Source organism: Bos taurus, chromosome 20 (assembly GCF_002263795.3).
Source record: "Bos taurus isolate L1 Dominette 01449 registration number 42190680 breed Hereford chromosome 20, ARS-UCD2.0, whole genome shotgun sequence".
NCBI lineage: Eukaryota > Metazoa > Chordata > Mammalia > Artiodactyla > Bovidae > Bos > Bos taurus.
In genome coordinates this window covers 14,340,850-14,357,159 of record NC_037347.1, presented here as the reverse complement: position 1 = coordinate 14,357,159, position 16,310 = coordinate 14,340,850, and the positions used below count along the sequence as shown (strand labels likewise).

The 16,310-nt window shown below is 44.5% G+C and overlaps 1 protein-coding gene across 4 annotated transcripts in view; it reads right to left on the bottom strand.

Moving 5' to 3' along the window:
• ADAMTS6 (ADAM metallopeptidase with thrombospondin type 1 motif 6) overlaps positions 1-16,310 on the bottom strand; it is a 429,734-nt gene that overhangs the window by 127,882 nt on the left and 285,542 nt on the right. For 3 of the 4 annotated variants that reach the window (XR_009491879.1, XR_009491881.1, XR_009491880.1), the window contains exons 27-29: positions 8,310-8,498; positions 7,263-7,570; positions 2,594-5,624 (exon numbers count right to left, since the gene is read on the bottom strand). The gene's annotated coding sequence lies outside the window, so the exon portion shown is untranslated. The remainder of the gene's footprint in view (positions 1-2,593; positions 5,625-7,262; positions 7,571-8,309; positions 8,499-16,310) is intronic. The other variant, XR_009491882.1, reaches the window with a different exon arrangement.

Sequence of the window (16,310 nt, the reverse complement as noted above, 5' to 3'; positions counted from 1 at the left end):
ATATCCCCCAGCACAAGGTGGAGGTCCAACTGTTAGAGCTCCATTGGTGAATTATTATAGTAGTAGAAAGAAATTACATGAACTGGGGCAAAGTGTCAGGCTTTTGAGGTATATGAGGCAAACAGTAAGTGTGAAGTCAGTGAAACTGAATGGGTATTGCTAAGCCCTACATCACTAAGAAAAGATAATAAAAGGCTGAAAGCAAAAAACAGGCAATAGCAAGTGAAGTAAGAAAGCAAAGGGCCTCCCAAGTGTCACACAAAAAAGGCTCCCAGATCCTTCAGGATGGCAGAGAAAACTTAGGACCGGGTTTTAATCAGAAGAATAGACAAACTCCAAAGAAGGTTGAGCTCCCAGCTGTGGCAGGTATGCTATGCCTGGTTGGAAAAGAATACAGCCCTGAATTAGTTATTGTAAACAAACTCATTTCCTTTTACATGGCTTATCACATTAATAGATCTGGGAAGACAATGCAGACATATACATACACAAAGTGTCCGTTCTTGTGCACTGAGTGGAAAAATATGGTGGATGTCATTCATTCAGTCAACAGTTAAGTTACACAGTGCCAGGCACTGGGCTAATTGAGATACAAGACAAATTAGTCATGGTAGAAAGGAAATAAGAATAGAATCCAAAAATGCCATTTGGTGAATCGATTTCTATCTACAGGGAGGTTTTTAGTGGCATGCCACAAATCGCAGGCATTGTCCATATCTTATGTAATATTATTTATTAGCCATGATTTTGATAAACAATAATAGGAGACCTATTTGTCACATTTTATTTTGGCACAAAACTAAGTAGGTTAGCAAGTACAAAGATGGCAGGATCAAGATACAACCAAGACTGGAAGCATCGAGCAGAAATGCTCAATATAGACAAATATAAATTTTATGTTAAGAATAAGTACAGGTTGGGGGTGACGCAGCTTGATACCAGCTCATGAGGAAGAAAGTTGGCTTTGAGTGCAACAAGAAAGTGGGCTCTGAGAAAAGAACTGGATTGTCTGGAGCACAGAATGTGATCCACAGAGCACCTGGAATACCGTATCCAGTTCTGGGCACCACATTTTAAAAACACTGATCCACTGAAGTTGGTTCAGTGGGTGGTAGTTAGGACATGAAAGGTCTGGAAATCATACCATATGAAGAGAGATTGACGGAACAGAAACCAAGAAGACTGAATGGAAACACAGTGGTTATCCTCAAATATGTGGAGGCATTTAGGTAGAAAAAAAGAATGTCTTGTATTTTGTTCCAAACAACAGAAATAGAATTCCGTTCTCCTTCAGACCTGTCCCATAGACAGGCTAGCATTGTCCAGAACAACTTATAAGGCAGAATGTAGGACTAGGAGATCGGGTTTAATCTCCTCTGAAGATTCCTGTGCTTCCTTGGTGGTGCTAGTGGTAAAGAATCTGCCTGCCAAAACAGGAGATGCAAGAAACATAGATTCCATCCTTGGGTTGGGAAGATATCCTGGAGAAGGAATGGAAACCTACTCCAGTATTCTTGCCTGGAAAATTCCATGGAAAGAGGAGGCTGGCATGCTACAGTCTATGGGATCGCAAAGAGTTGGACACAACTGAGTGTGCACACACACACAAAGATTCTTTAGACTCTAACATTCTGTGTTCCCATCTGCCAAAAGTGAAAGTCACTCAGTCATGTCCGACTCTTTGTGACCATGGACTACAGAGTCCATGGAATTCTCCAGGCCAGAATACTGGAATGGGTAGCCTTTCTCTTCTCCAGGGGATCTTCCCAACACAGGGATCAAATCCAGGTCTCCCACATTGCAGGCGGATTCTTTACTAGCTGAGCCACAAGGGAAGCCCAAGAATACTGGAGTGGGTAGCCATCTCCAGGGGATCTTCCTGACTCAGGAATTGAACCAGGGTCTCCTGCATTGCAGGCGGATTCTTTACCAACTGAGCTATCAGGGAAGCTCTTCAAGTGTACTGGAGTGGGTTGCCATGCCCTCCTCCAGGGGATCTTCCCATCCCAGGGATCAAACCCAGGTCTCCCGCATTGCAGGCAGATGCTTTACTGTCTGAGACACCAGGGAAGCCCCATCTGTCAAAATCTGCTCTTAAATACTTCATTCAGACTCAGGCACACATGATGGAAGACAGACTTATAGCCTCCCCATTACCTCCTGGTATCTGGACTTTAACAGAGTAGAGACACATCAAAGGGTTAATTTGCTTGCTCGTGGTGAGGCCGTTCTAGCTGAGGATCGCAGTGAACACTAAAGGGTATGCAGCCCTTTCCACTGCCTAGAATTCGCAGGGACGGGACAGTGTTCCTCCAGGAAGCTCACAGCACTTCGCTTTCCTGGCACAAGGAAAAATTCCGCAAGAATAATGTATTTGTTGTTAAATCTGCTCTTCCAGCAGAGCTGTCATTGCTTCCCAGGGAACATCTTTACATCACAAAAGCATCGGTCTCCTTTTAAATGAATGAATGAATGAACAAAAATGCCAATGCTTTCATTTCCTTTCATCAAAAGCCATGCTTACAGTAATAAAAGACAAACCGGGGTAACTGAGAATACATGAAAGCAGGAGGAAGTACCTAGTAAAGCTTACATTATAAAAGCTCCTTTGGCTGAAAGATTTGCCGGTCTGGATACGAAATTGGCATTTCAGAGCCATATAATTTATGTAAACGGTAGCCACAGAGATATTTTATCTTGGTCATGTGCATAATCTGAAAAGAAAAAGAAAAAAAACTGGACATCATCCGGGAGGACAACTTCCCGCTGGAGCTTTCTGGATGATTTATCAAGAGACTGTGCATGAGGTCACCTCTTTAGGTGGCAGACGCTTTGGAGATAATTGTTATGACCACGACTGGAGACCCTCCCGAGTCTGGGCTCAGGACCCCTCCCCAGCCTCTCTCGGCCGGCTGCCTCCTCCGTAACCATGGCTGACAGCTGTCTGCACACAGTCCTGCAGTACCCAGCCCGACTGGGAGTTATTAGCCCATCTTGATGGGGCTCTTTCTCAAACAAAGACTCACTGGCAGTGAGTTTCTGCAGAGACAAGCTGTGCATGCTCCTGGTGCGCTGGTGTGCAGCTCCCCTAGAAGGGTGGGGAGCCCGGCCTGGGTTTAGAGCAGCACTCCAGAACAAATGTGTGGTTTTGGAGGATGTGAGGATTGGAGGGTGTTCTTTACTCAGTGTAATTCCACACAGGAGTGAGGAAACAGTAGATGAAGTGAAGTGGTTGGTAAAGATGTAGAATAAATAAAAATGAACCCCAAACAGTGAGAAGGCCCAGAGTCAGCCGGGTCCCATTTCTTTGGTCTTGAGTCACATCAGGGAGGTGTAGGCCCTCACAAGGGTTCAGAAGACCTGCTTATGGCCAGTTTTGTTAGGATAGTGCCTTGTGAACAAGCTGGAAAGCAAGACCACTATCAAGCAGAAGCCCAGCACTGGATCTGGATCTGAGAGAACGCTCTGGCAAGGGCTTGAAACTCACGGGGTCCACATCCACAGACACCAAGTATGGCTGTGGACAGGAGTGGGGACCTGTTGCGTAGGCCTGAAAGGTGGTAGCAAAACGACCCTGAGTATTTCTCTGTGACAAATTATTGTTTTTTTCCTTAAGGGAAGACTGGAAGTTTGCAGGCTGTTCTTGGCAATTCTGTAATCCTAGCAAAAGAGTTACCCAAACCATGGATCTGTTTGGAAATCAAGAGATCATGCTTATCAATTCCTTATCTAGGTCTGACAACTCTGCTTCACTCTAAGGAAGGGCTTTCACAGTGCAGTTTCCAGAGAGTATCTGAAAGCAGAGAAACAACAGGAGAGGAGAAAATAATTTGAGAATGATCTGAGACTATCAGAAGCTGATAAGATTCAAGAAACCTAAATCCCTAATGACACTGGGGGCAACTTGTAAATTCATTTAGTGACTCCAAAATGGTCTCTTTCTCAAACAAATTTTTGTTATTGTTGTTTTACATAAACTTCTTCACAGTTAGCAACTTTTTTCTAAAGTACACACTTTTAATTGGTAAAAGCAATCTCTTGCATCATGAGGAATGAGTCATTACAGGACCCAGATGCCCCCTCAGTTTCCTCCACAAACACATAGGTAAGAAAGTGGGTCACAAGAGCCTGCCATCCATGTCATATTCTTTCTTGTATGTTTCATTCAACATTGTTTTGTACTTATAAGGAATTGTTACACTAATCATCTTTTTGCCAAATTGGCCACAATATAATCCACCTACCACTGACCAACTACAGAAGAAAAATTAAACAAACGTTTTGCTGTTGTTATCCTTTTTTTCCTAGGGGTTGAGCTTCTGAAGCCAGGAGGTCACTTGGATTATGTATACAATTTTGGTAATTGCATTCCTAGATTCTACAAAATGCCACAGCACTCGCTGGAGTCCAAAATAGCTGTTGCAAACAATGACAATTACTGCCCAGACATTTTCAAACACAGCAGGTTACTGGCTGAGGCCGTGATGGAAACCCTAAAAAATATATAAATATTTTGAAATGCTCTGTAAATCAAATTGATGCCCCAGACACAGAGTGGATTGTCTTGGAGCAGCTGAAATCATTTGGAGGCTGAGAGGCTTTGTGGAAGGGTGTTGGAAAACTTTTGAGCTTGTTAATATTAAGCCCCAAAGTCATAATTAAATGATTTTTAAGTTTTCTTTCTCTCCAAGAACAGGGATCACAGTTCTGTCTGGTCACCTTCACCCTATAAAGGCCTGTACTCTATTAAAAAAAAAAAAATTACAACTTAAATTTCCCCAGTGCTTCAATATGTTCAGATTCCCACATCCAATGGCTGCTATTGGATGGTGATTGGCACCTGTTTATGGAAGGGGGAGCTGAGGCCCCTGTCCAGTGGTGATCTGAGAGGCCATGAGGGTAGGCAGTTGGGGTCAGAGGGGAATGATGATGGCCCCAAGAAATCTTGCTTACACACTCTAACAGTTTCTGCTGTCCTGGGTCAGATTATGGAGGAGTTGTGGTGCCTTCTGTTTGGAGTTGGGTGGGGCTAATTTTGTCAAGACTGATGTCCAGAGGGAAGCTTCCAAGTCTTGTCCAGTCCGGGTAAGGTAAGAAATCTGACACTAATATAGTCTCACAGCAGCAGGACAATCTGCCACAAGGCCCAGTCCCACCCCAGGATATGAAAAAGCCTGCTTTAAAAACTCCAATATGGCAGGCTGCCCTTGGGGAAGTAGGAGGTCAGAACTTAACCCAGTGCACAGCCTTAAGGAGTATCTCTTCTTTCAAGAGGAAGTCTGGACCTTGAGTGAGACTAAGGAGAGTTTCTTTTCCTAATAAATGTATGTCATGGACAGAATGTTTGTTTTCACCCAAAATGTATACGTCAAAGCCCTAACCCTAGTAAAATGATGTTCGGTAGTGGGGACTTTGAGAGGTAATTAGGTTTAGATGAGGTCATGAGAATGCGGCCTCCACGATATGATTAGTGTGTCATTGTAAGAAGAGAAGGAGACACTGGAGCTGTCTCTCTGCTAATGATCACACAGACGAGAAGGTAGCTGTCCATAAGCCAAGCACAGGGCCCTCAGCAGGAACGGAAGTGATCAGCACCTTGACCTTGGACTTCCCAGCCTCCAGACCTGTGAGAAATAAATATCTGTTATTTAAGCCACTCATTCTATGGTATTTCGTTATAGTACCCCAGGCTAAGATAGTATACATGCCAGTATACTGGATTTCCTGGAAGTAAATCCCTACATTCAAGTAAGTCATTTCCTGTAAAAGCTGAAAACTATTAAAAAGAAACAAATATCCACCTATATTCAATTCTTTAAAAAATGTTTGCTTCAGGTCCTGGGTTACAGAAAAAAACAAAACTTCCAAACCCCAGAAAGACATGAACCCTGTCCTCAAGGAACTTACAGGCCAGGAAGAGAGGTAGATATTTTAAAAAATGAGCTGAGTAGTACATTTAAATTGTGCATGAGTATAATATTAATTTATCTCAGCATTTTCCTGTCTTTTTATTTTTTATGTGCCATGGACCATGTGTTATTTTCCACTTGGCAGTGAATAAATCTGTGAAAGACTTTTATCATTATTCAGTGATCAGGAAGCTGGAGGGATCACAGTGCAGAGGACATCTTGACTCTTCACTTCCCCCAATGTCCCCTTGAAGGTGCTTCTAGCCTTTCTGAGGACCTGTCTCGTTGTGGGAACTAACTGCTGCTTGTCAGGCAGCCCTTACAGGTCATGGGCAGGACTCTCTCGGTTGCTTGTAGCATGAACCCAATTGCTACAGTCTGAATGTTTGTGCCCCCAAATTCATATGTTGAAATCCTAATCCCAAAGATGATGGTACTGGAGGGGACTGAGGCCTTTGGGAGGCACTTAGGTCATGAAGGTGGAGCCTCACGAATGAGATTAGTGCTTTTTAAAAAGATTTTGGTTGTGCTGGGTCTTTGTTGCTGTATGGGCTTTTCTCTAGTGTGGTGAGCAGGGGCTGCTCTCTAGTTCCAGTGCCTGGGCTTCTCACTGTGATGGCTTCTTTTGTTGCAGAGCAGGGGATCTAGAGCAGGCAGGCTCAGGACTTGTGGCGCATGGGCTTGGTTGCCCCATGCCATGTGTGGGATCTTCCTGGACCAGGGACTGAACCCAAGCCCTGGTTTCTTAACCAATGGGCCATCAGGGAAGTCCAGGATTAGTGCTCTTAAAAAAGGAATCCCAGAGAGCTCCCTTGCTTCTTGCACACAACAAGAAGTTCTGACTATGAACAAGAAGAGGGTTCTCACCAAAATGCAAAATGCTGACACCTTGATCTTGGACTTCCCAGTCTTCAGAACTCTGAGAAATAAATCTCTGTTGCTTATAAGCCACCCAGCCTGTGGTGTGTTATTACAGCAACTTTAACAAGCAAAGATACCAATAGAAAGGAAGTTCCTGATTCACATATATCAAATAAACAGGTAAGGCCAAGTCACAGGATTCCATGAATGGCCGTGAGGCCAAGCACAGCAGCTGCTATCAGCAGAAGGAGTAGTGAAGCCATACCAGCTGCCTAATACTGGGATGATAGAGCACTTTTGGGGGGATGAAAAATATGTCGCTGTAGTTTCCTCCTTTGGAATAGCCCTAGACAAATCTAATTTCTCTCCAATTTGAAAGTCATCAAAATATTTAAAGACAGGTGTGAAGACTAAGAATTCTTCTCCATGCCAAGTATTCTACAGCCCAAGACCTCATTGCTTAATGCAAAGTCCCCTCATAAGGTGAGTTACCTGTTCATCTTCTAGTTTGTTCATGTCTGTCCCTCTTTGGTCCTCAACACAATCTCCAGCAAGAGGGTTCAGTTCAGTTCAGTTCAGCTCAGTCGTGTCCAACTCTTTGCAACCCCATGGACTGCAGCATGCCAGGCTTCCCTGTCCATCACCAACTCCTGGAGCTTGCTCAAACTCACGTCCATTGAGCCATTCAACCGTCTCCTCCTCTGTCGTCCCCTTCTCCTCCCGCCTTCAATCTTTCCCAGCATCAGGGTCTTTTCCAACGAGTCAGTTCTTCACATCAGGTGGCGAGAAGCCCTGTATCACTGGAAAGGAAATGTCTAAGTTTTCTTCCTAGCATTTGTCTAATAATTATATGCATTTGGGAAACATCTTGGAAGTATTTTGAAGTATAGATCCATCTGTCTGTAGTTACCATACATAAAAGAAGACTTCATAAATATTACCTTTCCTGTACTGTCTAAACACCATGAGGTGCCAGAATATACAGACATATTCTGAAAATAAACTACTCAGAGAAGGAAGCCCCCAGGAATCACTTCCCAAGCAACAGATCATTCAATTGTCATGATGATTAGTAAGAGTTATTAGCAATTTTTCCTCATTGTCTTCCTCTCCTTTACTGAAATACAATAGTGGCCTACGCATGACTTAGTCCTATCCTGACTTGTAATTCAAGAACCATTCACTGAGTGGCTGTTATGTGAAGAATACATTTCAACATTTTGTCTAAGTGATGGTTCGAGGAGCTACGGATTTACTGACTATGCATAGAACCCATTTATTGTAGTAGAATGAAGTCTTGTCTTCTTCAATTGATCAGCAAAGATTCTTGAATTCCTAATGATTACATTGTACAATTATATTATAGAATTACAAGTAATAGAAATGAGCTCAATCTAATAAAAGTGATAAAAGGAGGGCATGGTATAAGGATTGAGAAGTGTCTCATGAAATAGCAGGAAGGAGCTGCTTTCACAAGGGACTGGGTGGCGATCAGGAACTAAGGCAACTTCTCTCTCCTAGGGCTATATGGACTCTCACCTCTGTTTATCGCTGTGTGTCTGCTTCTTCTCTGCTCTAGATAGGTCAGCTTTCCGGTATCACCATGTGCACGGCAGAAGATGTCTGCTTCACAGAGAAGAAGTTTATACATCTGCAGGTCCAGTCATAGCCAGAGACTGACCACATTCTTAAATTCCAACTCCACATTTTCAGGGAAACTCCATCAGCCTATCCACCCCAAAAGTGAAAGTGAAAGTGAAGTCACTCAGTCGTGTCTGACTCTTTGCGACCCCATGGATTGTAGGTCGTGTCTGACTCTTTGCGACCCCATGGATTGTAGCCTATCCGGCTTCTCTGTCCATGGGATTCATGAAAGTGAAGTCACTCAGTCGTGTCCGAGTCTTTGCAACCCCATGGATTGTAGCCTATCAGGCTTCTCCGTCCATGGGATTTTCCAGGCAAGAGTGCTGGAGTGGATTGCCATTTCCTTCTCTAGGGGATCTTCCCAACCCAGGAATTGAACTCGGGTTTCCCGCATTGCTTTACCATCTGAGCCACCAGGGAAGCCTATCCACCCCAAGGACCCACCTCATCAGCTCTGGTCAAGGCAGCAGGAACGCGTATAACAGGTACGGCTCTGATGGATGAGGGGCCCCTTCTCAGAGTGGGTTGAACAGGCACCCCATAATGCATCACATCTAGTCCTCCTTCACAGTCTGCTTTCAACTCACAACTTCCATGAATTTATTTGTTTTCATGTATTCACTGTGGTCATCTAAATCTTTTTATCTCATTAAGTGCTCCATCTCCATTTTTAGTCACAGCTTCTCGGTTCCTTCCTCTAACGAAGAGATAGTCATGCTGATTCTCACAAGTTGTCAAACAATCTTCTGCAGGACTGATTCTTGGGAGCAGGTTTCTAAGCCTTGCCAGAACCTTCAGTATCTTTGCTTGGAGTAGAGTGAATACTAGATTCTAGCAAACATGTCTGGGAACAGGGTACATGCTAGTTGGCAAATATCCAATGGAAGCAACAATCCACAGGAATACTCAAAGATACACTTACACTCTAAGAATTAAGGGGGGAGTGGCAGTCCAAGCCCCTACCTGTGACTAAAATGATGACACAGGATCCCCTTGAGATTTACAAGCCCACTGTGGTGGTAGAACAGTCCTGGGACACCAACAACCTCAAGACCTGGCATCTTACGTGCAAGATGTCCTTGCAGCCTCGTATCAACACATGGGGTAGGGAAGTATACAGGAAACTGAAGCAGCAACATCAGACGGGTGACAGAGGCAGGGGAGGAAGACAGCTCTTCTGCCCTCTCACTAATGCTTCCTCTGCCCCAGTGTCCCCCAGTGCCCTCTAGGTGACCTGTGCCTGGAGGATTCTTCTCAAGGAAGGGCTGTCTGTGCTTCCAAAGGGGCAGCAGCTAGTTCCTGAGGCATGGGGCTTGGAGTACAATGCTGTTTTAGTAAGGAACAGATGTAAACAACTGTGATCGGGCCATGGCAACACCATCCAAAGCCCATCTCCCTGGAGGCCTATACCCGTCAACAGCAATCTTATCATCTTGGACAGCTGGTCCACCATGTTCAACATGCCAAGTCTCTACTGACTGGTACCTCCTGGCTTTGCATTTTATTCTTTTTGGTGGTGTCTGGTGAATTTTTCTTTTCTTTTCTTTTTAAGAACTAAGGGTCCTGCTTCTTTGGTGAAACTAGTTGGCTTCCATTTCATTTTTCAGGATAACTCAGTGTATTGATTTTTCCCTTTGCTGGTGATCAACTTGGCATCTATGCCTGTGGGGAAGCTGTTTAGTTTTCCTGTTGTTTCAAGTTGGTTCTAGACATTTCAGACTGCCCCAGACTAGTTGAACGGAGGCACTTACAGCCACATGCTCATTATGAAAGGTCTCACCTGGACCAGCCAGGTGTGGAGTCTGTTCTTTGCCAACTGCCTCAGATGGTGATCTGAGGATTGGCAGGCGACTCTGTCCCATCTGTCACCTGTGGGGCCACACAGCAGGGAAGCAGAGGTGTCTGGTGTCCATCTGCTTCCCTCCAGCAGAGGACCCAGCCTGGGTCATGCTCACTCCTGCCTCTTTGGGGAAAGGTCTCCATTTCACATCACCAACCGTTGCCAACTTGGATTCAAAGCCAAACTATGTTGGGCTGTAGAACCTTTTGGATATTTGACATTGTATCAGGAATACTCCTGAGAAGGAGGCAAGAGGTCTCAAAAATGCCTCTTTTGGCTGGGAGGCAGGAAACTGACTCTGGGGCTATTTGTACGATACAGCCATGGAAAAGCTGACTCACATCTCCATAACTCCACTTCTCCTTCTCAAAAATGGGGACGATTCTGTCCCTTGAAGCTTCCTGAGGCCTCTGGGCAGGGGCAGGAGCTGTGTTCAGAAGTACCTGAGCCCTGTGGCAGAAACGCTCCCCGCTTATAAACAGGCAGGATCATCTATCATTTTGTAACTACTTCTCAAACAGGCTAGACTTTGACTTCTGGCGGAATCCCATTTCTCTCCTCTTGGACTGAGAGCGTGAACTCTTCAGGGAGCCAGTTTGTCCCCCACGAAAGACCTCTGGCTCATCAAATGATATTTATTGACCAGTCTCATGCACAGGGCCCACCACTGGCAACTTAGACAGCGAACTTTCTGAGCACAGACTGTTTCTAACTCTGTGTTCAGGACAGTAACTAGAAATTAGCAGCAATCAAGACTCAGTTGAGATCATCATCTTGGGCTATTTTCTGTCTGGCAAGTGTGTGCATCCAGGCTTCTGCCACAAACCTTCTTAGCTAAAAACCCTCTCTGTCTGCCCTGCAGCACAGGGGATAGAAGCCCACACTTTGTGGGCAGGAGCTGCTCTCATAACTGTACCTATTTTGGGCAGACACTGAGGGAACAGGCAAGAATTCCTGTAGCGTTAGATCGGTAAAGAAAAGATCTGCCTTGGATTTAACAGCTTATACATCTCAAATAGGAGAGAAATTCTGAATATTGGAAAAAAGAAGAAAACCCAGAACCATGAGGGTATATTTATATGAGCTGTGGAAGGAAGTTGAGGAATGGGGCTATGATGAGGAGCATTCCCTTCACTCCAGGTCTGGACATCCCTGTCTGTCTGAAGCAATGGCCTTTCCTTTCTGATGCTCTGGCAAGAGTGCCAAGATTTTCCCATGAGCTCATAAGGATGGGCTGTTTTCATTTCTCTAGATAAATTTGGAGAAAGATTTCACAACGGAATCTCAGAATAGTCATCTTCAGCTGGACCTGGCTCACAAGATTGGGCAGCCAGGCATGTGGCAGAAAAAGAACATTCTATCTGGGGCACTGTTTTCAGGAAGCATGCCCCTAGGGGGATGGGAGGAAGAGTGTTATGGAGAGAAGAGATGGCACAGGAAGGGGGTCATATGTCAACGTTTTCTCCTTATATCTTAGTGGGGATGTGTGCTTCCAGTGTACTCAGATGAACATTCAGAATAGAAACCACCTAAGTGGTGCTGTTTCAGACAAGTCAGTCTCATGGCAGAAAGTAAAAAGAAAGAGCCAACCACAAATGGCCAGGACACAGAGTATGTCACATTTGCTCACATGCCATTGACTAAACACAGAAAGTCGTATGGCCAAGCCCAAAGTCAACAGGACAGGGAATAGACTTTATTCTGCAGCAGGGGCCACCTCAAGTCACAGGGCAAAGGGCAAGGATGAGAAAGTAAAGGAGCAGCTGGGAAGAACAATATATCCCACCACAGCCCTATAACATGACCCACTTATGTAGCTAGTATATCCCCATCCTGTGGGCTTGAGGGTCTTTTCCCAAAATCTCCACAGTGCTTTCAGTTCAGGTCAATCACTCAGTTATGTCTGACTCTTTGAGACCCCATGGACTGCAGCACACGAGGCTTACCTGTCCATCACTAACTCCCAGACCTTACTCAAACTCATGTCCATTGAGTCGGTGATGCCATCCAACCATCTCATTCTCTGTTGTCCCCTTCTCCTCCTGCCTTCAATCTTTCCCAGCATCAGGGTCTTTTCCAATGAGTCAGTTCTTCGTATCAGGTGACCAAAGTATTGGAGCTTCAGCTTCAGCATCAGTCCTTCCAATCAATAGTCAGGACTGATTTCCTTTAGGATGGACTGAGTGGATCTCCTTGCAGTCCAAAGGACTCTCAAGAGTCTTCTCCAACACCACAGTTCAAAAGCATCTTTGGCTTTTGAAAGTCAAAATTCTTTGGCGCTTAGCTTTCTTCATGGTCCAACTCTCACATCCATACATGACTACTGGAAAAACCATAGCTTTGACTAGATGGACCTTTGTCAGAAAAGTGATGTCTCTGTTTTTTAATATGCTGTCTAGGTTGGTCATAGCTTTTCTTCCAAGGAGCAAGTGTCTTTTAATTTCATGGCTGCAGTCACCATCTGCAGTGATTTTGGAGCCCAAGAAAATAAAGTGTCACTGTTTCCATTGTTTTCCCATCAATTTGCCATAAAGTGATGGGACCATTTTTGAATGTTGAGTTTTAAGCCAACTTTCTTCCTCTTTCACTTTCATCAAGAGGCCCTTTAGTTCCTCTTCACTTTCAGTTCAGTTCAGTCGCTCAGTCGTGTCTGACTCTTTGCGACCCCATGAATCCCAGCACGCCAGGCCTCCCTGTCCATCACCAACTCCCGGAGTTCACTCAGACTCATGTCCATCGAATCAGTGATGCCATCCAGCCATCTCATCCTCTGTCGTCCCCTTCTCCTCCTGCCCCCAATCCCTCCCAGCATCAGAGTCTTTTCCAATGAGTCAATCTTCGCATGAGGTGGCCAAAGTACTGGAGTTTCAGCTTTAGCATCATTCCTTCCAAAGAAATCCCAGGGCTGATCTCCTTCAGAATGGACTGGTTGGATCTCCTGGCAGTCCAAGGGACTCTCAAGAGTCTTCTCCAACACCACAGTTCAAAAGCATCAATTTTTCAGCACTCAGCCTTCTTCACAGTCCAACTCTCACATCCATACATGACCACTGGAAAAACCATAGCCTTGAGTAGACGGACCTTTGTTGGCAAAGTAATGTCTCTGCTTTTCAATATGCTATCTAGGTTGGTCATAACTTTCCTTCCAAGGAGTAAGCGTCTTTTAATTTCATGGCTGCAGTCACCATCTGCAGTGATTTTAGAGCCCCAAAAAATAAAGTCTGACACTGTTTCCACTGTTTCCCCATCTATTTCCCATGAAGTGATGGGACCGGATGCCATGATCTTCATTTTCTGAATGTTGAGCTTTAAGCCAACTTTTTCACTCTCCACTTTCACTTTCATCAAGAGGCTTTTTAGTTCCTCTTCACTTTCTGCCATAAGGGTGGTGTCACCTGCATATCTGAGGTTATTGATATTTCTCCGAGCAATCTTGATTCCAGCTTGTGCTTCTTCCAGTCCAGCGTTTCTCATGATGTACTCTGCATATAAGTTAAATAAGCAGGGTGACAGAGACAGCAAATCCTCATAGACTTTCTTTTTAAAATTGTGATTCAATATACACAACATAAAATTTACAACTGTCTTTTTAATGGAAGGTAATCCCCTGGTGGCTCAGACAGTAAAGAATCAGCCTGCAATGCAGGAGACTGGGATTTGATCCCTGGCTCGGGAAGATCCCCTTGAAAAGGGAATGGCAACCAATCCAGTATTCTTGCCTGGAAAATCCCATGGACAGAGGAACCTGGTGGGCTATAGTCCATGGGGTCACTCAGAGCACAATGAGCAACTGACACTTTTTTTAATGAACACAATTCCTTAGCATAAGCACATGTACATCGTGTACTGCCATCACCATCATCCATCTCCAGAACTTTTTCATTTTCTTCAACAAGAATTCAAATGAAATATAACTCTTCCCTCCCCTCCCCACAGTCCCTGGCAACCACTGTTCTACTTTCTGTCTCTATGAGGTTGACTCCTCTAGGTACCTTCACACAGTATGTGTTTTTTTGTGACTGCCTTGTTTTCTTTACCATAATGTCCCCAAGTCTCATCCATATTGTAGCAGGCATCACAATTTCCTTCCTTTTTAAGGCTGATAATATTCCATTGTATATATCACATTTTGTTTATCTGTCAATGGACACTTGGGTTGTTTCCAGCTTTTGACTGCTGTGAATAATGCCACCACAAATATGGCTGTACAAATGTCTCGAGTCTCTGCTTTCAGTCTTTTTGGTTATCTACCCAGATGTGAAACTGCTGGAAAATATGGTAATTCTAGGTTGAATTTTTTGAGGAATGTCCATAGACTGCGGCCGTCCTTATCTCTGAAGTTTGTGGTAAGCAGAAATTTCTGCTGTTGGCGGCTTAGGTCTGTTTTTCCTAGAGCCACCGATTCAGTCCCTCAAACTGGTTCTTCCCATGTCGGAGAATATCAGTAAGAATTTTTAGGATTTTGTTGACTCACCTTCTTTTCTGAGTACCAGTTATGATGGGTAGGTTCAAAGGTAGGAGTTGCATGGAACTGTGTGGATTGCACAAGACTTCCCTTCAACCACTGTTTTTCAATACAGACAGCAGAAAATTATTCCGCCTCTATTGTTGGCTTGTTGTTGGTGATGTTTTTAGTCTTTTAAAAAACTCTCTTGTTTATTTTATTGGATTGAGGGAAGACAGATTCTATATTATGACTTTATTCTGTCATTTAATCCTGGAAATCTATTTTTTTAGTTTTTGCTAAAATTGCAATTTCTCTTTTACACAATTTCAGTACATGTCTCAAAAAAGATTGGAGCTCCAAGCTAAGATGCTGTTTTAAAATTATCTGTGGGTTATCACATTTTCCATAGCTTGTCAAGAGAGTAAAACGTTCATTTTAATTACACTAACAACTCTCACTAGGAGCTGTTACAATTTCCTTTATGTAGCAGAGGAAGACCAGTTCTGTGGGTCTGAATATTTTTGCTTTCATGAATAATTCAATAAGGCAGTTAATAAAGATGAGTAGTTGTTCACAGTCAATTGGGGGTGAAATGATGGGAGATGATTCAAGCTTTTCTCAGCAGAGCTATGATATCATTTGGCCAGGTTTCTCCAGGCTCCCTTGAAATGCAGGAAGATTTTGAGCATTATTTACATAAATCTCTGCTCTCAGCTTGGATGAAACTAAGGAAAGCATTTCTTAGACTGTGGATATATGCTCAGCAGGTGCTACAGGCCTCAGCATGGGAAGCTCTAAGTGAAGAGCTCCCAAACACCAGGCTTCTGCCCCCGAGGAGGCTTTCAGATATGTGATATTGTCCCTAGTCCCCTACAAACAGTGGATCCTAGGCACCAGTAGCAGAGACACTGTGGATTTCATCTCGGCCTTTTTGGAGCTGGAACATAGAGTGAGGCTTAGTACCAGCCTCTGTGTTCTCAGGGTCCATGTGCTACAGCTTCTGGGAGCACTCTGTCTCCATGACAGTGCCCTCTGCGAGCAGTTGACTCTTCTGCATGCACCCCTGGAACTGCGATGGCCATCCTGCACATGAGGGAAGCCACAGGCATGTGGAGACAGGCAGAGGGACCTCCAGGGTTCCTCCAGGACCCTGTGGAACAATGGGCTTCTGTCTGGAACTGGAACTGCACTGCCCTTAGTGTTCCAGTCACTTGTTTAGTGTTGTAAGTGGTAGGGGTGGTTGAGTCACTAAGTCGTGCCTGACTCTTGAGACCCCATGGACTGCTAGGCTCCTCTTCCATATGATCTCCCAGGCAAGAATACTAGAGTGGGTTGTCATTTCCTTCTCCAGGGGATCTTCCTGACCCAGGGATCAAACCCAAGTCTCCTGCATTGCAGGCAGATTCTTTACCAACTGAGCCACCAGGGAAGCCCTTAGTGTTGTTCGTGTGTTGTGTTTAGTCGCTCAATTGTGTCCGACTCTTTGTGACCCCATGGACTGCAGTCCACCAGGCTCCTCCATCCATGGGGATTCTCCAGGCAAGAATACAGGACTGGGTTGTCATTTCCTACTCCAGGGGATCTTCCCAATCCAAGGATTGAACCCAGG